The sequence below is a fragment of the Rhinoderma darwinii genome, chromosome 3 (assembly GCF_050947455.1).
Source record: "Rhinoderma darwinii isolate aRhiDar2 chromosome 3, aRhiDar2.hap1, whole genome shotgun sequence".
NCBI classification, from domain to species: domain Eukaryota; kingdom Metazoa; phylum Chordata; class Amphibia; order Anura; family Rhinodermatidae; genus Rhinoderma; species Rhinoderma darwinii.
This window is the reverse complement of record NC_134689.1, coordinates 155,415,811-155,443,795: the sequence shown is the minus strand read 5'-3', so window position 1 is coordinate 155,443,795 and position 27,985 is coordinate 155,415,811. Positions and strand designations below refer to the sequence as shown.

Sequence of the window (27,985 nt, the reverse complement as noted above, 5' to 3'; positions counted from 1 at the left end):
GATAGTAAATTAATTTTTTTTAAAACAAATGAGTTATTTCATTTAGGCCAGGATCAGATTTAATGCAGTTTTTGGCTCAGTTGTTTTCAAAGCCAGAAGCGGATCCAAAAGAAAGACAGGTATAAAGAAAAGACTGATACATTTATTTTGCGTCCAATCCTCCGTTTCGCATTAAAAAAAAAATAATAATAAGGGAGCTAAAAACTGCAGTTGCTCCATAAGGGTATGTTCACATGCAGGATTTTCAGCGGAAATTGTGCAGCATTTTCACAACTGAAATTGACATGTAGATTGAGAATCCGCACTACAGGTCAATTTCCGCTCTTTTCTGCAGTTTTTTTTATGCAGCAGAATTCCTAATATTTCTACAGCTGTTTCTGTCAAAGACAAACAAACCGTTTTTGTAGTACAGTTTGTAAAAACGGCAACAAATTTTTCTGCACAGTGGGGTAAAACACCACAAACACAGCAGGGATAGGGCATGCTGGGGTTTATAAAAATCATAATCACCAACGTAGAACATCTACCCAATGCGGTAAAATACTAGTGGCCAGAACCTGTTATAAAAAGAAAAATCAGAAGTGTGAACTTAGCCATGGTATTTGAGATTGTTCATTCATTTTCTGAAACATCATAAGTAGCAAACAAGAGCGGCATCAGGTTTTTTTCTTTGAAGTATTATCCTATTACACGACCCTTCCTCAGATCCACCCTGGACGTCAATGACTTATTAAGTGCCTCCAAGCTTATCAAACTCTTTTATTGCCAAAGCAGAAAACAGTGAAACACGCATTTATTTTAGCATGAGTATTATCGTTTGGAATACACGATTCTCTAAAGCAGGGGTGCACAACCTTTTCTAGCTGCGAGGGGCACGTTGTTACATTGCCCCGCTCCCAAAGGCTGCAATAAAACTTAAAGTGGTATCTTCACCTTGGACATGTATGGCATATCAACTGTATATGCCATAAATGTCGGCCAGGTGAGGGTTCCACTTTTGAGACTACCATCTATCGGGAACATACAGAAAGAGCCGAGGGTTTCGCAACTTCCATAAACTCCATTGGAGAGTGCAGCCAGCATGCGCGGCCACCATATCTCCTCCTCCCTAGAGTGTCGGAGAAGTAATCAAGGAATATGCCATATGTTTCCCAGATGGAAATACCCCTTTAATAGATCACTGCTTATACACTAGCGCACAGCCTGGGGGACTGCGTATGACAAGCCTTCATAGAAACTCAAAGATAAAATACAGGTCAACCACTGCCCCTCAGGTCTGAACTAGGTATAACAAAGTAAGGCCCTGTTCAGAGTATTTTGGCGATTAATTTGACTGGGAAGCCAAACTAAATCAGCGCCAAAAAACAGCCGAATTCGCCGCCCATTGATGTCAATGGGAGACAGAGGCGTTTTTTCCCCAGGCAGCTTTTATGTCCTTTTTTGCCACGGTTTTGTCTCTGACCCCTCATTGAAATCAATGGGAGGCAGAAAAAACATGCGGCGCTCGTTTCAGAGCGTTTTTTTGTGCCTACAGTCCTTGTATTGGCTGCAATAGCCATAGGCGAAAAACGCTGCGAAAACTACAGCAAAAAAGCACAGGCAGGTCAAAATCTGCCTCAAAACTCCTGAAGGAATTTTGAGTCAGATTTTTTTCTACCTGCAAAAACAAAAACTGTACGTGAACAGGGTTTAACAGTTTTGCCTGGATTGTGCCTCTAAGTTGCTGGGTTGGTGACCATATTATAGCATGCTGCTGCACACTCAATTTTCTGTTGAAGCGATTACGACAAAACTCATGGCCATGATGTAAATGTATAATATATTATTCACATTCAGTGGACAGAGTTTAAAAATATGCTGTAGTAAATGTCCTCAATGTGTAACAAGGACTATAAAAATAGGCAGGAAGGAGTTTCAAAAAAACAACTTTTGTTTCGGAGTTGGCTGCTCCATAAGGATATGTTCACATGTAGCGTAAACACGGCACAATTTCAAACCAGATGTTTTCTGTGGAAATTCTGCAGCGTTTTCACAAGTTCGCAAGAGAAATTGACACGTAGATTTGGAATCCACACCGCAGGCCAACTTCTGCAGATTTTTTCTGCAGTGTGTGAATGAGATTTATTCACTTTGCTGCTACTGTAATACGCAGCAAAATGTGCGCACAGAAAATTCGGTCAAAAATGATGTGAACATACCCTTAAGTAATTCATAATTCAAGTGACTAAAATATGGCTCGAAAAATCCCAGTAAGCATGGCGATTACAAAATGTAAGGCTTCACGCAAATTGCTACGCAGCATGCAAGGAGCCTGTATGGCAGCACACAGATGTTTCATGTGTCGCTGCGTAGAACCCCCCCCAAAGAAAAAACAAAACAGCTTCTGTCTAACTTGAAAACTGGCCACGTTACACATAGCCACCAATCATAGCTTTCATTTTACCAAACGAGTTAAATGAAAGCGGAGCTCTGATTGGTTGCTAGGGGCAAGGTAGCCAATTTTCATGGTAGACTGTTTTGATAAATCTCCCTCATTGTCTTCATGTGACTCCCATAGACTAACATAAGCAGCGATAACACGCGACATTACACTGTAATCTAAATAGATCAAAAAGTGCAGTAGTCGCAGCACATAAAATCCCTGCGCCCCCCGCGCCTTACGGTATTCTCCACGAAGCAAAACTCAGATTTTGAAGTTATGCCGAACAAATGCAACCACGTGTGGGGGAAAAAAAAAAAAAAAAAAAAAGCCAGTTCCTTCCATCTATTTGAGGCTGAAGCGTTGAGAATACCACCTCCGGTATTTGTGAATGTTTCTCCCTGCAGAGAGCCCTGGCAACAGTAAATATCTATCTATCTGTGTGTGTATGCATGTGTATATAGGTGCGTATATTACATACATACATACATACATACATACATACATACATACATACACACATACACACATACACACATACACACATACACACATACATACACACACATATACACACACATATACATATATATATATACATACACATATACATATACACACGTATATATATGTACGTACACACACACGTGTGTGTACATATATATATATATATTAGTGTCTCAGATGCACAGATGCAAAACTAGTGTCCCATATAAAGGAAGTTGATTTATTTTGATATCATCTGAGACGCACTTCACAGATCCACACAAAGTATTAATACATTAATGAAGATCTCCATAATCTGATAAAACTTGAGTTACTAGTTTATATTACAATTGACTTTTGTAAGCAGCCAACACCCAATGTTTCAGGAAATAACCCTGTAGATTAAGAAATAAATTGCTATATTTAAACGTTTCCGGTTTCAGACCTTTAAAATGAACGCTTACTATAAAATGTAGTCCACTAAGGCTATGCTCACACTTTTTATGTCCTATGTTTAGCATATACGTCGAGAAAAGCTCCGGATGTATACGTTAAATGTAGTCTGTGATAGATGCCCAACAGTGGCATCCATCAGCCAAAGACAAGTAAAAGTAGGGCAAACGTGATGTGAAGGAGGCCTCGGGGCATTTTTACCCAAAAACAAAAAAACCCTAGTAAGTACAACATCACTGTGCCTACTTGTTAAAACTTCCATTCAGATGTTTATTAGGTAGATCTGCGTCTGTTTTCGAAATGTGACAACAGGATAATGATGCCAGTACAGCTCCTATAGCGGTCATCCGATTCTCCCATACTGCAGAATGGCAAAGCTACCAAGTTATGCAGCAAATAGGGGCAGGGAATTTATTACTGCGATGGAGGCAGCCGTTATGGTGACTATATACCAAGATACCCAAAAACAGATCTAACCGCCAAGATACTGTGCTACTTGCTAGAGTTTCTTTAATGTGATCCCACAATTTCAGCACTTTATTAAAAGTTCTGCGGAAAACATAATATATGCCATGGGGAAAAGGGTTTATCTAGCTCTTGCGATGTGACATACTGTTTAGGCTGTGGAAATATAAAGCGCACCCTGAAAGTAAACAGAAAAGTACCCAGAAAATTAGGCATCAGCAGCCACTTTCTAGATGTATTACCCTGGGATTTGTTCAGCTCTCCAGGCAGGACTTATGTTAAGAGGAATCTATGGTAAGGGGTAGCACCCCTGGGGAAGCTTCAATAGTCGTGGGGCACTTTGTCCCCCTTTCCCCTCCTTAGCACTAGCGCTACACACACATCTGATGGTTTGATGCAATAATTAGATTTACCTATGCATTTTGCATGTATTAGCGACGCACGTTGAGGGGGGTTCATTTTTGTCCACCTATCAGGATGGCAGCCCCCAGGATTATATTGGTTAGCAGGTCTATACTATTTTAAATGTTTTTAATGTGGTGTAATTTGCTTCAAATAAAATGGATTCTTGTGTAACATACCACAACTTGATTATTTTGGCCTTATACATACCCTATTGTTTATTGCTCACTAAAGAAAGTGACCTATTGTTTAACCCCTTGCAGTCAGACATTTTTTTTTCTTTTTCACTCCCCACCTTCTATGAGCCATAACTTTTTTTATTTTTCCATCAATGGAGTGGCGTGAAGGCTTGTTTTTTTTGCGGGAGGAGTTGTAGTTTCTATTGACACTATTTAAAGTACCATATAATGTACTGGGAAACTGAAAATAATTTTTTTAGTGGGGTGGAAGTGGAAAAAAACCCAAAACGGATTCTTCCATTTTATAGGGGAGGGGGGGGGGCGGTTCGGTTAGTTTTTAGATCTTTCACGGTGAGGTAATGACAAATTAGCTTTATTGTGCTGGTTACTGCTGGTTTTCCTACTTTTAGAAAGAAAAACTATGGTTAAAAAAACATTGTTCCGTTATACTCTGAAAGCCATTACTTTATTTTCTCGTCAATTGAGCGGTGCGAGTGCTTAGTTTTTGCGGGACGAGCTGTAGTTTTTATTGCCATCAGTGTTTTTGGTACATAAATTTTACATCACTTATTAATTTTTTTTCTAGCACTAAGTTGACCAAGTAGATTCTGGCGGTTAAATTTTTTTTTTTACGGGGTTCATTGCGTGAGTTAAATAATGTTAAATTGTAATAGTTAAGACTTTTAGGGATTTGGCAATACCAATTTTGTTTATTTTTTACATTACTTCAGAGGAAAAATGGGAAAAGCTTTTTTTTTTGGTTTTTAACTTTTAATACTTTATTTTTTCACTACTGAAAACTAACTTTTTTCACAAAAGTTCCCTAGGGGACTCAAACCAGTTATCTTCAGATCACTGGTCCAATACACTGCAATACTAATGTAGTGTATAGTCATTTTCACATGCTTCTGCTAAGTCCTGCCAGAGCTTTACAGAGGCAGAAATGCAGCAGACCTGGGGGCCTTCATTAGTCTCCCAAGCTGCCATGACAACCATCGGCACCCCACGGTCGCGTCACTGGGGGGCCCCACCTTTCTAACAGCTTAGATGCCACAGTCGCGATAGATGCCGCGGTCAAAGTGGTTAAATGGCCGAGAACAGCGCGATCGCTGTTCCTGGCCGTTAGTGAAGGGTGTTAACTGTAATACACAGCTGACACCCGCATCGTATGGAGTGGGCTGGGCTAAGTGTGAGCCCGCTCCATACTTCTTCCCCTGCACCAGGACATACCGGCTCTTTCTTTGCACGGTTTGTGCGTCTGACCTACCACTGAAATCAATGGGAGGCAGGAAAATACCTGCGGTGCTCGTTTTGAGCGGTTTTTGCATTCAATTCAACAGTTGCAGGAAAAAAAGGTCTGAAAAGGAATTTTGAGGCAGACTTCCTGCATAAAAAAAATACATTCTGTGTGAACTAGGCTTTACAATGAAATCTAAAAGGTCCCATGCACAATAGACGATAGATTTAGATGCACCGGCTGACTAGTGTAGGGGTCTGTATCAGGGTCTCCTCATGGCAGATGTCGGGGAAAGAAGTATCCAGCATGTTAGATTTAACATGCACAATCCATTGTTCTCGTGGGAGATTAGGGGTCTGGTAGCGGTTTATTCCCCTATTAAAATAAACACGTGCGATTCGCTAAGATGAGTGCGCATGTTTATTGGGGAGTTAGCCTTTAGATATTCTGCCTATCTAAAGCGTACGAAGAACGAAAATATGAGCATATTTTGAATTTACACTAATTAAAAAAATGGCACTAAACATTACACTGAAAATCTTTATATGGTGCCACATGCTGTTTTAATGGCCTCCATTTCCTGTGTCCACCTTATTAACAGTGCCGAGGTGGACAAGTATGCGCTGTTGTGATCAGTGTTCTCTATAAGGTGTGTGGCTGCGCACCGTCTACAGTCCGCCGGCTCACTAAAGTTTAAAGCCCGCGCACTGTCACAGACGGATGCAGTGACATCGCTAGCACCGGAGCGGGGCTCAGGTGCTAGCGACAGCCACATTTACTTGTATGTGCGTCCTGAGGACACAGATACAAATGAATACTATAGGCTGCAGAGCACATTAGGAGTGCAGCCAATAAGGCGCTGGGAAGACTACATCACATCATCACGCTGGTCTTCGCATGCATCCCGCCCGAGAGGCAGTGTAGCTCTCCGTCTATCGCGAGAGCGGGGCAAGTTAAGTACTATTTTTTTATTTTTTGAGGGGACGCCATCCACAGGGGTCTGTGTGGCGCCATCCACAGGGACAGTGGTGTAAGAGGGATTCTTTCATCGATGCCTATAATTGGTGTTTATAACGGTCTATTTTACTAGTGGACTTGTAATATTATAGTATTTAAAAAAAGTAATTAAAAACTAACTTAAAATATGTTTTCTTATTCTCTTATTTAGTCGCCATATCAACGTTTACTGGGGGGGGGGGTATTACTTTTGGTCATCAGATCGTCCACCATTGATGGAGACTTGCCCTGCTCCCTAACTGCCCAGCTGAGGAGCTGCCAAGACTCAGGAGCTGCTCGCGAGATCATGCTGTGCTGTCACATACACCCACATTGACTTTAGTGAAGAGTCTTGAGAGTGAATAGACATCACCTTCAGCCAGGACACGATGTTTATTCACGATCCTGACACTTCGGTAAAGTAAAGTAACTACCATAGAAACAGTAACGAAGTGCAGAGATTGTGAATAGACATCCCGTGGAATGTCTATTCACTGTCTAAACACTTCAGTATTGTTCATGTGTAAGTATAAGGCCCCATGCACAGGACAGCAAAAAACCTCAGTTTTTGCGGACCGCAATTGCGGTCCGCAAAAACGGAGCCATTCACTTTCATTGAACACTGACACCTTTCCGTAGCACTACGGAAGGGTGTCAGTGCCGTGGAAATGTTCCGGGAATTATGGAACATGTCCGTTCTTTCGCATTTTGCGGGCCGTGCTCCCATACTTTGTACAGGAGCACGGCCCGAAAATGCGGCTGTCAGTCAGCGGCCGGCCGTGGCCGCAATTGCGGGCACGGTCGTGTGCATGGGGCCTTAGACAGCACATAAGGATCTAACAGGATCCCTATGGGCTGTGTAAATGAATGGAGAGGAGTGCATGACGCTGATTGGTCAGCATCATACACTCCCCTGTACAACGCCCACTTGGTCTAAAGTGAAAATACATTAAGCAACTCATTAGCATAAATCTAAAAAGGCTAATAAAGTGGTAAAAATAGATAGTTTTTTTTTAAATAAAAAGCACTGCTGTCATCTACATTATAGCGCCGATCTCCTTATGTAGGCGATAGGGCACTTATAATGTGGTGACAGAGCCTCTTTAACAACTCTATCATAAAGCTAGATGTATATAACACAGGATCACACAACAGACAATAGGTAATTGCCAAAGTTTACCTCCACCCTCTACCTGTAGAGGTCACACAGCATGCGCACAACACTCTCCCATAAGAGTATAGAACACAGCCAGCACTCGCAAGTGATGGCGTAGGCAGACCTCCTGTGACTGCACCACCACTATGCCATAATAGTACAAAGGTTCACGGGAATGACCCATTAACCGCGACATCACAGGCTGGGAATAAGTTAAACATTTGTTTTATACTTTCAAAGTCACTATATTAAAAAAAAAATGAAAAAAAAAAATAAAAAAAATTCAGTTTCCCACTGGCCACTGCGCCCTGAATAGGCTGAAACTTCCTTTTTTATAGACATCACTATTATGAAAAGTAACACCTATAAAGCTGGAGGAAAATAACACAGGATCCGCTCTTACCAATAGGCGATGGACACTGTTGTCCTCATCCCTGCACAAAGACATCTGCACAGGTCACAATGCATGCAACACTCTCCCATAGAAGACAACAGTTCATTTTCAGACTTTCCTTAGGTTTAGTAGCTTGCTATAAAGCAAATCTCAGAAACTACGGTTTACAGCTCAAAGCAACAGGTAACACAGTGGACAAAGGTTCAGCGATAGCAGCAGTTAGTAGAACGACAGGGGCCAGGAGCCCCGTATTAGAGATAGATGTGGGTCCCTGAGGTTCCTAGTTTTTACACTGACCCCTAGAGCAGACATTTCCTGTTTTTGCAGCCAGCTTTGCCATATAGACTGGGAAAACATGAGCAGAGTCCTCTCATTATCATGAGAGGGCAGGGATTTAATGACAGCTGTATAGTACCGCTGGAGGCCTAGGAAAAGGTAGAACACCACTACACTCCCAAATAAGACTCTGTATGCATCTCCCCTTCACTCCTGGTAATCTGTGAGAGGGAGCTACGCTAAATCCCTTCATAAAGACTGTAAAGGTAGCCATGTACTTTAGATTGTTGTCGGCCAACAGCTATTCCTCTTGACTTTCCATACACAGACATGCTTCGCTCGGCTGTGTTTGCAAGTGTTTTTAAAGCAGAGCGAAGAATAAGTCACTGCCAGAAAACCTCCGGAAGCGGTTTATCTTCTGTGGGAATAAAGGATCTTGTATGTTGAAATCCAACATGCTCGATCCCTCTTTCTCCCAACATCTGCCATTGGGGAGTGTTAGGCCACACCCAGGCCAGTCACACTGAAATCGTAGGGTTCGGACAACAGCTATCTAATATATATGGGCAGCTTAATAGTCTATGCCATTTCTCTATCAACAGACAATATAGTAAGGAAATGTCCATCTCCAATATGGCCCCCCCCCCCCAAATAGCTAAAATGTTAGGGAAAAAAATAAAATGCAAATTTCTCTATTTAAATCGGATGAACAAAATTAAATATATGAGAGATTCCCTTTAAGGAGAGAGTTCAGTCACACTATGAAAATGCATGGACAGCCAAAAAGGAGCTGACAGGAGAAATGCTAAGCCCCATTGCACATATCTTGTGCCTTTCCAGCCAGGTGGAATCTGCAATAATGACAGTCAAAGATCAGAGTTGGTTTGCTTCCTTTTCACTTACAGACCCTCCAGCCTAGAGCATATTACCTCATTAACCTTCTATATATAGAACCCCTTACTCAGGGACTAGGAATAAATGAACCTCTGGACTGCTCGGTGGGCACAATTCCCATGCAGATGTGTCTCAGGCTTTATAATATCTAATCAGAGCGTAATTAAAAGGAGAAACCAGCCCGGAGATTTTCTGGACAGTGCCATGTACTAAATCGTGACTCACTGACAGAACCATGACATACTATGGAACTATTCATTATCAGATGTGCACAACTTATGACAACACTGGGAGTAAAACCCCCATGTGACCTTCATCCTGTACAATTAATTTTCTAAGGACGTGTTACACTCTGTGCACACAACCAATCAGAGAACAGAATATAGCATACATGAAGTGTAATGGAAGCATGGGCAGAAAAGCAAGCTCTACTTCTGGACTGAAAATGGCATGCAAACCAAACCCACTGTGTGCCATTCCCCTCCACCCCCTTCAACTATGGGGGTGCAGGGATTGTGCTATAGTAGTCATAGCAGCATAGATTACTGGAAAACCGTGGTAAAAAGTGCAATGCAACCGTTGTGTGTCTCATGTGGTCCCTGGAGACCGACCATTTAGCAATAACAACACAATGGAACTATTTTTTGTGAGATGGTTGAATAAGTAAGAACTCCAGATCTTTGGCTGGCGTATTATTGGAAAATGACTTTCATTTGTTTGAATACACGTCAAGCAACGAATAGATAAGAAAGCAAATGAGCGGACGCGTCAACAATCATTGATAAGGCAATTGGCAACCATCTACAGATTCAATGCTATTCTTAATAGACGAAAAATATATTGGCTTTAACCAGTATGCGTCCATCAGCAGGGCAGCCCAAAGCTCATAGCCCTGCATCCAGAAAAATTCACATACAGAGTCCATATGTTAAAAAAAAATACATCTAAAGTTTATAGTACAGGCAGCCACCATGATGCAGCTGCTAAGCGCTGTTCTCACAAGTAAGCCAAGACCTGGCTTTATAAGCAGCAACTTTATATTCGAGTTCAGATCTTTGTTATGACAGCTCTGTTCACACCATGTCATTTGTATGTTCAGAATATAAGCCGGGAGACACTCTCGGCGCATACACCGAATGTATCCATAGAGTCCTCTAGACCCAATGGATGCCAAAACAGCGTCCTTTTGGCATCCGCCAGGCAGGTTTACTTCAGTATACCAGTCTGCCACCGAAAAAACCTTATGCAAAACCGTTACTGCATGGTATATGTTTTTATATTTTTTTTTTTAACATGGTGTCACGGATGATGTATGGTATACGACATGACTTTACGTTCGACGCATACTTTATAAGATTTCCCTAATAAATGACAGTTTAAATAGCACAACATGCAAACAAGTATTCCATTTATGAGAAAAATGAAACCCTTTGTTTTATAAAGAAAGTTCTCGCAGCATAAGAGGAGAGTAGGGTAACCGGCTGGGCTGTTCAGAGAGAATGCCAGTATTACATTGCACAGGCTGCCGCAGCCATCACCATGTTAAGAATAGACGGCCCCTGCCATATATGGTCATGCTCAGCCAAATCCTGAATTCCTCATCTGCAGAGGCCTCTCCAACCGGCCACCCCGAGCGCGTGCACATATCTCCAATGTCATAATCATTTCCCAGAAATTCTAAGCATTTTATACTTCACATGTCCAGAGAATAACAGGACATACGATGATCACCAAGGCATTAAAAGTACGCTTTTCCTATGAATTATAATTTTTTTTAACTAAAAAGGCATGTGCAAAGCAGAAAAGATTGTTCTAGTACCCCGTATCACCGAGGCTGCTGGAGCATTTCTTGAACTATAAGGCAGAGTTTACACAGTGCAGATTTTGCATGCGTTTCTTTTTTTTAAGCCACAACCAGAATTGGAGCCCGGAGAGCAGACCTATAAGGCCTTTCTTTATATATTTCTTCGGTTTGGGTTCCGGTTTGTGGCTAAAAAAAACGCATGCAAAATCTACAGCGATACTGCACTGTGGGAATCCGGCCTTAAGGTGTCATGCACATGGCCATATTACGAATTTGGAACACGGGTGCCATAGCCTGGCTCCATCGCATACAGTATCATGGAGGTATTCTACTCTAGAAGCATTGCAGATGCTCCATATTTAATGTGGGAACTTCATATGTCATTGTACTGGGTCAATGCATAGGGCACAGACAGCCCTGTTAATGGCCCTAAGTTCTTATTCACACAGGTTTTGAACTGCATTTTAAATATGCAAAAAAAAAGTTTGAAAAACGTTTAGTGTGTTTATTATAATTGAGATCTAGGGGTAGAGAAAAGCCACAAATGTGTCAAATCGATATCAGTGCTGGAAAGAGAGAAGGGGCATCCCTTACGGGAAGAGTTTCCGCAGCGATTGAAAGTAAAAGTAGTTCATACGTACCGTTGTCTTTGTGACGCGTCCCTCTTTTGACATCCAGTCTGACCTCCCTGGATGACGCAGCAGTCCATGTGACCACTGCAGCCTGTGATTGGCCGCAGCGGTCACATGGGATGAAACATCATCCCGGGAGGCCGGACTGGAGGTAGAAGAAGGTACCCGTGGCCAACAGAAGTCTATGGGCCCGTAATTACTGCCGTTTTTACGTTCGTGTGCATGAGGCCTTAGGCTGGGTTCCCATGTTGCAGAATTTCCACAACAGAAATCTGTGCTGAAAATCGACAGCATTTTTAGTAGCAGCAAAGCTAATGAGATTTACAACTCTTGCACACAGAGTTCGGCCTGTGAAATACGGTCAGTGCTTCGACCGCAGTACAGGTGAACGTCAGACATTTTATGATGCTAGGAGTCCCTGCCTCCCCGCGGAACTACTGTTCCGTAATGTATCATTTTGTTCAGTACGGAACAGCAGCTCCGTGGGGAGGCAGGCACTCTTAGCGTCATAAAATGTCTTTGATGCCAGATGTCACGTTCACCTGTACCGCGGTCGGGCCGGGATAAATTGACCTGTGGGGCGGTTTTATAATCCGCAGCATGAATCGACATGCAGCAGATTGGAAAAAAAAAATAAAAAAACTGCAGGTCAATTTATCTTTGTACTCTTGTTGTGGGTTGAATTCAACAGAGGAAAAACCCACAGCAAATAGCAAATGTTGCTACTTTTTGCAGTGAAAACGCTGCAATTCCGACACTTTTTTTTTGTTTACATTTCATTAAAAAGTCTATACTTCCCACCCTGGCGTTGTAATTGCGACGGCTCCTTTTATTCCCAGCTGTTCTCCAGCGTTTCATCCCATGTGACTGATGCAGCCAATCACAGGCTGTAGCTGTCACATGGCCTGCAGCGGGTCGCATCTATATGGCAACGCCAGTGACGTAAGTATTGTCTTTTTTTTTTGCCCACCTCGTTTTCCGCAGTGGTAACAATGGAAGAAAATCTGCAGCACAATATGGTGCGGTTTTTAGGCTGGAATTCCCTGCGGGTTCTAGGTCTGGTTTGCTGCGTACTTTAACCCCTCCCCCTGCTTGCATTCTGGGCCCTGATGTCCAAGCCATTTTTTACATTTTTCCATTGTCACATTCGAAGAGCTGTAACTTTTTTATTTTTGCGTCGGCATAGCTGTATAAGGTCTTGTTTTTTGCGGGACGACATGTAGTTTTTATTGGTACCATTTGAGTGTAGATGCGACTTTTTGATCACTTTTTATCACATTTTTTTTAAGTCAGGATTAACAGAACACAGCAATTTTTCCATTGTTTTTTATTTTATTTTTTACGGCGTTCACAGTGCGGGTTAAATAATGTAACAGCTTTATAGTCGGGGTCGTTACGGACGCGGCGATACCAAATATGTGTAACTTTTTTGCTTTATTGTAGTTTTTTTAATAGTAAAGCATTTTGTAAGGGGAAAAAGTGGGTTTTTCATTTTTTTTGTTTCACTTTTTTTTATTTTTATTAACTTTATTAAACTTTTTTACTAGTCCCACTAGGGGACTTCACTATCCTCCGATCGCTATTATAATACACTGCAATACTTTTGTATTGCAGTGTATTACTGCCTGTCCGTTTAAAACGGACAGGCATCTGCTAGGTCATGACTGCGGCATGATCTAGCAGGCATTCGCTCCAGGCAGACCTAGGGGGCTTTATTAGACCCCCGGCTGCCATAGAAGACACAGACACTCGGCGATTTTATCGCCGGGTGTCAGTGAGATGAGAGTGAGCTCCCTCCCTCTCTCCAAAACCATTCAGATGCGGTGCTCGCTATTGTGCACCACATCTGAAGGGTTAAACGGGTGAGATCGATACTAATATCGATCTCACCCGGCAGAGCAGGGACGCCCCCAGCCATCAGCTGCCTCTGGCAGCAGAGAGCAGGGAGATTTCACGGCTCCCTGCTCGGTTTACTTTATTCTACAGCAGCGACGTAGAATGGCGGCGCTCTAGAATAAAGCCCATTAATGACCGCCGTAAAAAGGCTTATCGGCGGTCATTAAGGGGTTAATACAGCATATTCAACCTGTGTGTACATACACTAAATTCACTACAAGAGTAGTGTATGAAACAAGCAAATGGGGTTTTACAAAACCCTATTCTCAGACTTTTAGGGACATGCTGCATTTTCAATTATCTTTCATACATGGTGTATTTCTAGCAGATTTTCAACATAGATTCTGCACGGGAAATTTTTTTTTTATATATATTATGGCTTTTAGTATGTCATTAAAATACATTTTATTTGTGTTTTTGTGTTGTACTTTATTTTTTTTACTTCTCTATGGGGGCTGCCATTTTTTTAATCTTCTCTGTATGTGTCGATTAACGACACATACAGAGATGGAATACGGCACATACAACCCCATAGAGAATGCGAACGGGAGCCGTTCCATTCACTGCAGCGTACACCGTCTGTGTGGGAACACACAGACCAAAAGGAAGGTCTTCGGCAGAGCGACATCCGGCGCCATTTTCATGTGGACCGGAAGCCGCGGCCGGACAGCAAGAGGACTACTTCTAGTCACGGCTTCCGGCCATAAAAGGACTAGGAGCGGCGGCGGCAGGAGCAAGTAAGTTATGTTTGTGTTTGTAATGTGTGTGTATGTTCGTGTTATACTGTGTGATTACCACTGTATCTAATCCTCCTACACTCTGCATTCGCTCAAAAAATGGCGGCACACAGTGTGAGAGGTTTGAACATTCAACCACCTCCTTTCTCCTGGCACTAGCCAGGAGAAAGGAGGGGGATTAATTGAGCACACTAGAGCGAGTGTGTCTTCTCCAATTTTGCAGCATAAAGCAATGAGGTTGCTTTACCACATGCCAATGCTGCAATTTTGGGAATTGCTCCCTCTAGTGACCAGCACATGGAAATGTTATAAATTAGAATCTAATTTATAATATTTCCTGACTTGTGAAAAAAAATAAAAAAAAATAAAACAAATGTGTAATCATTTATATACGAACTGTTTAACTAAAAAATAAAATAAAAAAATTTCTAGTGACACATTCCCTTTAATAGGCAGCGTGCCCGTCAGTAGAATGTTTCTTCCGGATTTTCTGCAGATTTTCCCCATTGCGGAGACTGAAATCCACAGCAAAATCTGCTCGTAAGAATTTGGGCTTTTGCCATAGATTTCTGTGGTTACTTTTTGGAGCCAGTGAGACAAATACATAAACGCCTACAATGACTCACTCTGGTAATAATACGTTTCTTTACACAAAGGGTATGTTCACACTTAGCGCATACACTGGAGATTTTCTGTAGTGTACATGCCCTGTGTGTACATAGTCTAACAAAGAAAATGCACGTTCCCAGCATAATCCCGGTTTTCAACCAAGATGGATATTATCCTGATAGAAGCAGTGGAGAACCAGCACGTATTCTATAGAGAAGGGTAAGACGTGGGAAAACCACTTTTACTACACATTGTTACAGGTCCAGAGATTATAGATCTTCTATTCAGACTACATGGTCAGTCGCCAGTTCGGAGGATACAGGAAATTGACAAATAACCCTAACAAAAACTCCAGCCACCATCTGTGCCTCTCACATTACTCCCTTAAAGGGGACACAATTTGAAGGAAATTGTACATTTAGAGATAATAAATATTAAAGTGCTTCATTGAAGTATATACAATTCCAGTTGGAAACTACTTTATCACTAACTTAATGCTGATCCGTTCTCCCTTTAGTTTTAGTTAAACAATTCCCACAGTGTTATTACCGATGTGCACTAGTGATGCATAGATAAAAGGCATCACATTCTGTGCCAGTGAACTGGATTGTATGCTGGAAGCATTGTATATCTGATCCCTGACAACGCTGTAGCATTCTCTTGGTTTAATAATAAAAAAACTTCAAGGTAGACTATTAGGTTGGATTCACTCGAGCGGATTTCAACCCTTGTACATTGAAAGTGGTGAAATCTGCAGTGAACATCCTGAACAGAAAGAGAATGTGTGATTACCGGGACCATTTTATTTTCATTAACACTTCATTTGATATGGATGAGTTCACACTGCGTTTTTAACATGGTTTTTTTTTTTTTTGGTAGATAAACTCCAATTGAGAGACATGGGAGTTTATCCACCAAAACAAAAACCGCACAAAACAAAAATACACACAACAAAACAGCACAGTGAACCTAGTCTTTCACAAGTAAAACACAACACAAAAATTACTTCTATACCTCTTAAGACCATGCCATTTTTGGCCTTTCGGACCACACGAAAGTTTTTTTTAATTTTCAGATTTTGGTGCATTTTTTCTTTATAAGATGGAAATGCAAGATAAATTGACATGCAGCAGATTTTAAAATATGCAGCGCTGATCAATGTAACGTGTAGATGAGATTAATGGTCATTTAGTTTACTTTGCTGGTACTTACACTGGCCAATTATCGGACAAACGAGCACTCATAGAACGCTTATTCCCAATCATTGCCCTGTGTAAACATGGCAGCGATCAGCCGATGAGCGATCAAATGCACGTTCATCAGCTGATTGCATCGTTTTAAATGAATAAACTTTTATCATTGTCGGCAGCACATCTCCCTGTGTAAACAGGGAGACGTGCTTCCGACATGATAGTAATGTATGGGGACGAGCGATCCTAACAAGCAGTCGTCCCCATACAGAGCTTCTTGTGAAAGGAGCAAACGAGCGCCGATCAATAAGCTTTCTCGTTGATCGGGACTCGTATACACGGCCCACGTCGGGCCGTGTAATACTACCTTTGCGCTGTGGATTTGCCGCAGGAAAATATGCGTGGCAGATCCACACTTAATATGTATCGTGTGCATTTGGCCTTCAGTCTTGAAGCAAGAACTCTCTCGGTCATTAGTGGTAAACGCTACAATCGTAGTGTTTACCATCATCCATGAAAAGGCCCTTAGGGGCAATGTAAAGATATGGGATTTTCCACAATGGGAACAATAGTTCATGGGGAAAATATATATATATATATATATATATATATATATATTTGTATTTTCCACCACTGTCCGGTGAGCTTGGGCTTGTTTTCATGGCACACCTATTGAGAAATTCAGAACTAGCTACTAAACTGTGTCTAGTGTAGTGTAGTTTGATCATCAGCTATCTCATGCGTATACTAAGATTATGGGTCCTCTTACATTGCCCGACATGGGCTGTGTAAACGAGCACCGATCAAAGGCAGCTGATCGGCGCTCGTTTGCTCCTTTCACAAGGAGCAATGCATGGGGACGAGCGCTCGTTACTGGGATTGCTCGTCCTCATACATTTCATGTTGTCGGTTGCACATCTCTCTGTTTGTATTTATTAGGAAACTGTTCCAGAACGGCTTAAAGAGGCTCTGTCACCAGATTTTGCAACCCCTATCTGCTATTGCAGCAGATCAGCGCTGCAATGTAGATTACAGTAACGTTTTTATTTTTAAAAAACGAGCATTTTTGGCCAAGTTATGACCATTTTTGTAGTTATGCAAATGAGGCTTGCAAAAGTCCAAGTGGGTGTGTTTAAAAGTAAAAGTCCAAGTGGGCGTGTATTATGTGCGTACATCGGGGCGTGTTTACTACTTTTACTAGCTGGGCGCTCTGATGAGAAGTATCATCCACTTCTCTTCAGAACGCCCAGCTTCTGGCAGTGCAGATCTGTGACGTCACTCACAGGTCCTGCATCGTGTCGGCCACATCGGCACCAGAGGCTACAGTTGATTCTGCAGCAGCATCAGCGTTTGCAGGTAAGATCGACTTACCTGCAAACGCTGATGCAGAATCAACTGTAGCCTCTGGTGCCGATGTGGCCGACACGATGCAGGACCTGTGAGTGACGTCACAGATCTGCACTGCCAGAAGCTGGGCGTTCTGAAGAGAAGTGGATGATACTTCTCATCAGAGCGCCCAGCTAGTAAAAGTAGTAAACACGCCCCGATGTACGCACATAATACACGCCCACTTGGACTTTTACTTTTAAACACACCCACTTGGACTTTTGCAAGCCTCATTTGCATAACTACAAAAATGGTCATAACTTGGCCAAAAATGCTCGTTTTTTAAAAATAAAAACGTTACTGTAATCTACATTGCAGCGCCGATCTGCTGCAATAGCAGATAGGGGTCGCAAAATCTGGTGACAGAGCCTCTTTAACACAAAGTGACGTGCATGTACGTCATGATGATCGTATGGGCACAGAAGCTGTGCCCTTACAATCAACAATGTGGGAACGGAAGTGTTGGACCCCCAGGATGCCGCTGTGATGTCCGGGATCAGAGAGACCTCTGATCCTAACCATTTAACCCCTTAGAGGCTGTGGTCAATAGCGACTGCAGCATCTAAGGTGTTTGATAGAGGCATGGCCTAATGGTTTGCACTTCTGTGATACGAAGGCAATAATGATTTGGAATATTAAGTATTCCAAAGCATTAAATAAGCTATCCCTATCTCAAGTCCCCTAAAACAAAAAAAATAAAGGATTCCCACTGATAAAATTTAATAAAAGCTCCCCCCGAAAAATAATGAAACCCCCTTTTTTTAAAAAAAGAAATAAAAAATTATTTTTAATGACATTTTTGCGTATTCAAAAAAAATAACTTCTTTGCTATTGCATGAATTCTAACATCCCATATAATAAAAAGGTAATTCATTATTTATACCATCTAGTTCTGAAATAAAAAAAATAATGGCTGATTTGGTGTGGTTTTTTTCATTATTAAAAAAAAAAAAAAAAGTGAGACAAAAAGGTAATTGTACAATGCCCTCCCCCTTGCCTATGTCGCTCTGTCAGCAGTTTTGAGGACTCAAAACTGCTGACAGATTCCCTTTAAGCAATACCAGATTGGTGTATCTCTGCCATACACCATGGGTTGACTGGTTCACTGATGACATCACCATCGGAGGAATAAGGAGCAACCATTGGCTGATTGCTCCTCTGGGCATGCCCAAACACTCACACACAACTCTAGAGCTGCAATAGTGCACACTTCAAGCTGAGCTCCTCCTGCATATTCTGACCTGGCCCAAGGAAAACGGTTACCTCCTTCACTGTAATTCTATAGTAAATGAAAGAGCATTACCACCTATATCTATTCTGTAAAAGGTAAAATTTAATTCCGTTAGATTTTATCTATATCTGGGAAATCTGGATGACAACAAACATGGGTCACAATTACAGCTCCAAGAGAAATATCACCTGGCATTCTCGGACTTCTAAATGGGCATCTAGGAAAGTGGAGTGCCATGCCTTAAAGGGAACCTGTCAGCAGCTTTGACGTCGCAAAACTCTTGACAGAGCGATAAAGGGGGTGGCATTTTAAACATACCAAGTGCATGACCGAGAAACTGATGCTCAATTCCCCCGACGTGCCGGTCGCAAGTGCCACTACGGTAGTACCCCAAAATTGCTTTAGAGGTTCCCTTTTAAAGGACAACTGAAAAACCTACAGTTACTGTTGATTTTTTGCATAATTTTAGAACCAATTCAAATTTCTAAAACCACTGATATTACCTACTAGAGACAAGTGGGTTTATTCCCCAAGAAGGAAAAAAAAACACCCACCTACAAAGCTGTATGCATGGAGGATGGTTCCTGTGAACCCATATTGTACTCCCCCGGCAGGCAGGCAGGAAAGCAGCTACCTGCAAAGGACCACGTAGTCCAGCCATAGACAAGGAATCCTCTCCTGTGTGGATGTCAAGCATATGGGTACCCACGATCCAGGGCAGCAAATTATCTGCAGGGAGGCAGCAGTGTGCTCAAAGCAGACGAATGCCTTCCAGGAGAGGAGAGCTCCGTACAGGACTGATGTACCATGAACAATGCAAACAAAAACAACAGTAATAACCCTACTGACAGGTCCCCTCTAACCTTCAAGTGGCAGCATGTGACTAAAGAAAAGAAATATAATAGAAAGATTTATACTACTTTTCTTATTTGAATCTAGTCCTTATTTTTGGCTTTAAAATACTGATGCAATGTACTGACCAAATCTGCCAAAAATGTAATGGAGGCTTTATTTTTGACATAGGATCCCTTGTTTCTAATACACATGGATTGCCTTCAGCCATGTCAATGTGTATATATCTGGAAGGGGTAGCCAGCTAGCATTCTTTTGGCAGCATAGGAGTACATTCCACAGCAAATTTTCAGATGTATGCCCCATAGCAATTATTGGCGGATCCTCCAATACCAACCTTGGTTGTCATCTGAATATGTAATAGTAACTTTTCTGAGGGCTCAGATCTAGTGATGCGAATGGCACCCCTAAATTGTTATAGTGCTCTCAGCACACGGTCAACACTAGGGCTACACCTTGAACCTATTGAATGGTCCACTTTACAGATATTCTATGGTGCAGTGCCCATACAGTAGTGTAGGGCAAATAGTGCCAGAACAGTAATAACCACAAAGAATTGGCAACAATAGATGTATGTGCACCAGAACAGTACATGCATGTTAGACTTGGAGAATAGCTTCCACCAGTACCTAAAAGAATCAAAAGTCTAAGGCTCCATGCACACGACCGTAAAAAATATGCATAATTGCAGACCAATTCACTTCTATTGTCCACGTACACCTTCCCGTTTATTTACGGGAAGGTGTCCGGGCCATTGAAGTGTACCGCAAAAGATAGGACATGCCCTATCTTTTGCTTTTTACCGTCATACTTTGTATGGGAGCACAGACGAAAATGCAGGCCGCTGCCCGCGGCCGGCCGTGCCCGCACTGCATTCGCAGCCCGTGATTACGGACACAGTCGTGTGCATGGGGCCTAAGACACCGTATGTAATAATTTATAAAAGGCGTTGTCCCATCTGGAAAACCCGTTTAGATGCCCCCTATTGCCAGCGTATAGAGATAGGGAATAGCGTCTCCTACTCTCTAGGGGGACTTGGCACTACCATGTATTGCATATATAAATGAGCGCAGTATAATACTACATTTTGCCTGCAGCAGCCAGGTTAATAGTATTTAGATGAGCAGAGGGGAGGTTCCCTTTTGATATTAGATGAGCAATGGGGAGGTTTCTTTTTGAGAAGGGGTTCTTCAGTTGGGACAGCCCCTTTAGGGCCTATTCAGACAAGCGTTCACGTCCGTGTGCTGTCCGAGTGTAGAACGGACAACACACTGACATATTTTAGTCAATAAGCCAATTCACATGCCTGATTTTCCACACTGACAGTTGGTCCGATTCTCGCACTAGACTCACTCATTCTAGTCAATGGGTCAGTAAAAAAAAAAAGACAGTACACAGATGCCATTCGACTGCAGTCAGTCCACTGATAGGTTGCTAGCAGTTCCAGGAAAAAATAAATAAAAAAAGTAGCCTTTCTTCAGTCTTCTACTGAAGTGAAAAATGGATGATCACTGCTGTTAAAATGACCTTAAAAACTGCCACACGGAACGCACTCTGACAAGACTGATTCAACTCCGATGTAAAATGGTCAGTTTTTCCCTGAAAAATCAATGACGAGATTTACCTCATTTGTCTGGATACAGCCTTAGGCCTTATTTACACGAACGTGATTTTCACGCACGTTGCACGAACCTATGTAACTCAATGGGGCCGTTCAGACAGTCCCTGATTTTCACGCAGCGTGTCCGCTGCGTAAAACTCATGACGCGTCCTATACGTGAGCATTTTCCACGCATCACGCACTCGTTGAAGTCAATGGGTGCGTGAAACCCCCACATGGACGGGCTACAGTTGTTAAATAAATGAAGGAAGGAAAAAAAAAGCCATGCACCAAACACTTACGACACACGGAACTGCAACGCGCGCAATACGCTGCGTTTTTTGCACGTGCAAAACGCACAAGTTCGTGTGAATTTCGCCTTAGGCTACACTCAAACGACCGTCAAAAACGGCCGTTTGCAGAACAATGGAATTCTATGGATGTGTTCACATGGCTGTTTTTTTAACGGCCAGTGAATATTGGCCGTTAAAAAATAGGACATGTCCTATTTTTGGCCGTTTTCACAGTCAGGCGGCTCCCATAGAAGTCAATGGATCAGTTCCGGCCGTTTTTTAGGAAACAATCCTTGTAACGGCCGGTAAAAACTGATCCTAGCCGAGGGCTCCCCGCACACAGCGCTACTATGAGCGCTGATCCCGAGGAAGCCCTTGACATTACTGAAAATATAAGGACAGTGAAGTCAGGGCTTTCAACAATGGAATCCCCAGTCAGAGCATCGCAAGATCTCTGGCCGTGGACTACAGTCTTGTAGATAGCACCCCCCTGCCTGAAGATAGAAAACCCCCCCCACCCATCCCCAATAGATAGCCCCACTGTAGCTTCCTGTAGGAGCGGAATCCCCAGAGGCCAGACCACGCTCTGGCAGAGTATTCCGCTCCTGGAGAAGCCCCTGGCGTCACTATCCATATATGGACTGTGACGTCAAGGTATTACTCCTGGAGCAGAATCCCTGGCCAGCTCTGGCAGGGGATTCGGCTCCTGGAGAAGCCCCCGGCGATGATACTTTCCATATATGGACAGTGACGTCCAGGGGTTACTCCTGGAGCTGATCATATGTGGACAGAGACGTCAGGGGCTCCGTCTATGAGGAGTACCCAGCCAGAGGGATTCCGCTTCTACAGTGGCGCTATCTACAGGGGAGGGAGGTGCCATCTACAAGGAAGCAGATGCAGTTCCATAACCTAGTTGTCTAGTAGGAATTAAATAGTGTGAGATAAGAAATAACATTTAAGAGGAAGTTAATTTTTTTAGGACGATGACAATGGCACCGGTATAAATTAAAAAGATATGGACATTGATGGGAAGAAAAAACAAAAGTCAAAAGCCTAACTTTATAATAAGACGCTATAAGCAACATTGCAACCTATGATTTTATCATTAAAACTGTAGAAATGTGGTCATGTTTTTAGTTTTCATTATCCTTGAGGGCATACGCTTACCGGTGACTAAGCTTCCAGCTGTGATTACTGTTCCTTTATGTTAATTGAATTACAGCTACGGGTTGTGAATGTCCCACAAACATATCTAGAAGTGGCAAGTCAAATTGATCTTTATCTTCTACTAGATATACCATGACAAATGAAAACCTACATAGGCACCCCACAACCATGTTTGTCCCTTTAAAATATACTCCTACAATACAACAAATAGAAAAAAAAGAATGAACAACTCTGGCGGTTTGTTATTAACAAAAAGGAAAAGTATCTCAATTGATTTTTGTTTCAACGAAGAATAAAATCAACGGAATTACACAAGTTCCATCAGAGAAGAAACATCAATAAGACATGGCAAGTGAGACACATCATCTTTTCTAATACAATGTGGCATTAATCGGCTTCCCGTCCTTGTTTTCTGCAAGCTAGCCCTATCGAGCCATCCCCTGCCAATGCCACAATCTCTTCACGAAGGATGAAGACCGTAACAAAAGCAAGACGTGGACCATACCAAGTGTGATTTACAGGTTCTGCCGTTTTCATTACACACCGAAAAATGTGACCTTTATTAACTATTTAAGCAGATACTAAACATAAGGAACCAAAATTCTGTCCAAAAGACTGATCTCGCTTCCTTTTGCAGGCCACAAAGGGGAGGAGATCTTGTGCTCAGGAACCGCTTTCCGTTCAGGGTTTAGGTGGGGCTCATTTCTCACACTCAATTTCTAATGTCCATAAAAGAGAAATGATACTGCATTGTGCTCCACAGAATCTGGCCATCGATTGTATTGTAATGTCAGCAGGCACATTTTGCTGGGTTTTAATCACTAGCTGACCTCAGCTGCCCGGCAGTCATTTGTGGTATGTGAGGTCTGGCCACCTGGGCACTTCAGTGAAGTGGTTAATAAATAATAGTAGTGTCAAGCACTGCCTAGGGGCTCACATCACTGTTTGCATCCTTGAGGTTCTGCAGCAGAAGACCTTTTACAATCCAGGAACTTTCAGAGGAAACAGTGACAGTAATGCTGCCCCTGATCCACCGCTGCCAACCTTAGTATTCAGTACCTGGCTCTCTTAATAGCCAGGGCACATGCCAATCACTCAGCAGTGATACAGAAAAAAGAAGAAGTAGATGGCACAAAGGCTGGCACGCACATAGACAGCACGGTGTGCTCTCAGGGAGGACGGTTGGCACTATGAAAGTACACATAAAAGGAGTGCCATGATAAACATTACAAGTATGCAGAAAATGGCATGCATTGCTATCAATTCCAGGAGTGGCCAGCCCGTGCATAGCCACATCTGCTGTCACGTCTACTTACACCAAGCTATTGTCTGACCACGGAGATGCGCCGTCCACACCCATGGGCACAAAGAGTTGCCCTTTAAGTCTCTGATTCGGGCATCACAGCAGTATACCACAGCCGGCCTCAGTGGCACAGTACCTGGGCCCAACCCTCACTCCACTATCCCGTCCAGGAGCCCAAAAAGGCAGTCCGATTATCCCCTGCACATGTTCAGCCAACACCTGATACACTCACCCCGCTGTCCTCCCTCTCCTGGATGGGCCCGGGCGCTACCTGGGATCCACGCCGCCTCCCGCTTGTCCTCCTCCGCTCGGGACACACAGCGCCACCAGCCCAGCCTGGGTGAGGCTCCCAGCACTCCCCCCTCCCGTGACGTCACCGCGCCAGTCTCCCTCAGCCCGTGCGCGCTCCCAAGAATCAGCTTGTGAGAGGTGATCCGTCGCTCGCTGTGCTCAGCCACAGTGCACGTTCTCGACTGTGAGGAGGGAGGGTGCCGCGCGCGCAACCCACAAGTGTTAACCCGTTCACTACCAGGGGTGGGGCACGTTACAGCCCTTATTCCTGCTGGTGTCCAATATCATGTGTCAGGCTCGGGCTACACACATACTTTTTGTAAGTTTTTTTTTCTATCAGGTAATTTAAACCTTATGGAGCGATTTTCATGTCAAGTGACTCGCTTAACTAGAGCGATTCTGAAGAGATTTTCAATGTATACAATGTATTCCTATAGACTGCGATTTTATAGTGATTTTTTCGTAGCGAGCGATAAAAAGTGTAGTTGTAGCCCTAGCCTTCCTTACACTAAAAACTAGCAGGACGCTGGTTGAGTGTGAACGGCAAATAAACGTAAAAACAGATTTGGGAAATATTCGCCCTGGACGCGTGTAACGTGTAATAACATTGCGCTATAAGTGCCAAGGGTTACTCCCTTCGTGTGTTTTACCAGCGAAAACCGCATGGCCAAAATATCACAGAACTGCAAGAATTTGCCGTACAATCCATGTGGTTCTTGCCACGCGGTCAGAAATAAGACTCCCTAGTCAATAATTATATAAATCAGTTGTTACCACAGCAAAGCTTATTTATGTTTGGTCTGTTGCTTAGCAACGTAGTCCCTGATGCACAGGTGACATAGAGATCTCTGCGCTCCTGTGAGGATATGAGTGTCACCCTTATTTAAAGGGGTTGTCGAGGTTTTGAAAATCATGGCTGCTTGCTTCCAAAAACAGCGCCAAACCTGTCCGTAGGCTGCGTGTGAAGCTTCAATGGAGCTGAGCTGCCATTCCAAGCACAACCCATGGATACGTGTGGCACAGTTTCTGGAAAAAAGCAGCCATGTTTTTGCTATCCTGGACAACCCCTTTAAATTAAAGAGGCTCTGTCACCAGATTTTGCAACCCCTATCTGCTATTGCAGCAGATCGGCGCTGCAATGTAGATTACAGTAACGTTTTTATTTTTAAAAAACGAGCATTTTTGGCCAAGTTATGACCATTTTTGTATTTATGCAAATGAGGTTTGCAAAAGTCCAACTGGGCGTGTTGAAAAGTAAAAGTACAACTGGGCGTGTATTATGTGCGTACATCGGGGCGTGTTTACTACTTTTACTAGCTGGGCGTTGTGTATAGAAGTATCATCCACTTCTCTTCACAACGCCCAGCTTCTGGCAGTGCAGACACAGCCGTGTTCTCGAGAGATCACGCTGTGACGTCACTCACAGGTCCTGCATCGTGTCAGACGAGCGAGGACACCGGCACCAGAGGCTTAAGATGATTCTGCAGCAGCATCAGCGTTTGCAGGTAAGTCGATGTAGCTACTTACCTGCAAACGCTAATGCTGCTGCAGAATCAACTGTAGCCTCTGGTGCCGACACGATGCAGGACCTGTGAGTGACGTCACAGATCTGCACTGCCAGAAGCTGGGCGTTCTGAAGAGAAGTGGATGATACCTCTCATCAGAACGCCCAGCTAGTAAAAGTAGTAAACACGCCCCGATGTACGCACATAATACACGCCCACTTGGACTTTTACTTTTCAACACGCCCAGTTGTACTTTTGCAAGCCTCATTTGCATAAATACGAAAATGGTCATAACTTGGCCAAAAATGCTCGTTTTTAAAAAATAAAAACGTTACTGTAATCTACATTGCAGCGCCGATCTGCTGCAATAGCAGATAGGGGTTGCAAAATCTGGTGACAGAGCCTCTTTAATTTAAAGGGGTTGTCCAGGATAGCAAACACACCCTCCTAGTTAATGCCACAGTGCCCTCTGTAGATAATGCCACACTGCCTTCTGTAGATAGTGCCAAATTGCCCTCCGTAGATAATGCCACAGTGCCCTCCGCAGATAATGCCACAGTGTCCTCAGTAGATAATGCCACAGTGCCCACTGTAGATAATGCCACAGTGCACTCTGGAGATAATGCCACACACCCCCTTCTAGTTAATGCCACAGTGCCCTCTGTAGATAATGCCACATTGCCCCCTGTAGATAGTGCCACATTGCTCTCTGTAGATAATGCCACAGTCCTCTCTGTAGATAATGCCACAGTGCCCTCTGTAGATACTTCTACAGTGCTCTCTGTAGATACTGCCACACACCCACCCTTAGATAGTGCCACAGTTCCCTCTGTAGATAATGCCACAATGCCCTCTGTAGATAATGCCACGCACACCTCCAGATAATGACACAGTAGATAGTGCCACACACACACACACACACACACACACATACACACACACACGCACACACACACACACACACACACACCCCAGTAGATAGCTTCATTGGGGCCTTCTCTAGGAGTGGAATCCCTGGCCAGAGCGTTGTCAACGCTTTGGCCAGGGATTCCTCTGCTGGAGGAGCCTTGACAGTCCATAGACAGTGACGTCAGGGGATCCTCCTGGAACGGAATGTGATGTCCGGGATAATATCAGAGCTGGAGTAGTAGAGCAGAGAACTAGTTTAGGCTCCACTCTGGAACTCTGGGGAAGCCCCAGACATCACTGTCCATATATTGACAGTGATGTCATGGAGAACCCCAGAACCGAAATCCCAGGTAGAGAGCGCTACTAGCCTGGGACTCCAGCTCTGCCCCTGACATTACTGTCCATATATGGGCAGTGATGTCAGGGCCAACCCCAGAGCCGGAGTCCGCTCTGCCTGGGACTTCAGCTCTGCTCCTGACATCACTGTCCATATATGGACAGTGATGTCAGGGGCTTCCCCAGAGCCTGAGTCCCAGAGCAGAGTCGCTTCCAGCGCTCTGCCTGGGACTCCTGCTATACTTCTGACATCACTGTCCATATATAGACAGTGATGTCAGGGGCTTCACCAGAGCCGGAGTCCCGCAGCAGAGCCACTTCTAGCGCTCTGCCTGGGACTCCTGCTATTCTTCTGACATCACTGTCCATATATTGTCTATAAAAAAACCATGTCTATAAACATGTTACAACTCTCCCTCCTGAAAATTAGATCTACAATTTTGGCTTAAAATTTGCTATTTTCCAGGCTTCCGTGATGCCTGAGTATCTGTCTGCTACTTTGGTTTTGTGAAAGTGTGGCGCATAAGCCCAGAAGCAAACTACATACTTCACATATAAAAATCTTCAAGGCTACTGGAAATTTATGTGATAAAAAAAAAAAAGCTCAACATTTGTTGAAAAGTACTCTGGCTAATAAAGACTAATGGTCAGTATCGTAGCTTGCATATTCTGAAAATAACCCCAATCATTTCCTGATACTGTCAAAATGCGTATGTCTATTGCCAGTTTCCTACTGTACGAACAGACCACAGCCATCTTGTTCATTTAGACCAAATGGAATGAATTCTTTGAATTGTAGGATCAGGCTGTACAGAGAGCAGTTGTCAACACTCAATATTATGAAACAGTTTTATAGCAGTTAGCATCTGTAGGAAATATACAAGTGG

General features: G+C 43.2%; 1 protein-coding gene across 1 annotated transcript in view; it reads right to left on the bottom strand.

Annotated features, from left to right (window-relative positions):
- Window positions 1–24,461, bottom strand: part of RAP1B (RAP1B, member of RAS oncogene family) — a 56,366-nt gene extending 31,905 nt beyond the window's left edge. The window contains exon 1 of the mRNA XM_075856923.1: window positions 24,290–24,461. The gene's annotated coding sequence lies outside the window, so the exon portion shown is untranslated. The remainder of the gene's footprint in view (window positions 1–24,289) is intronic.
- Between the last annotated feature and the right edge of the window lie 3,524 nt (window positions 24,462–27,985).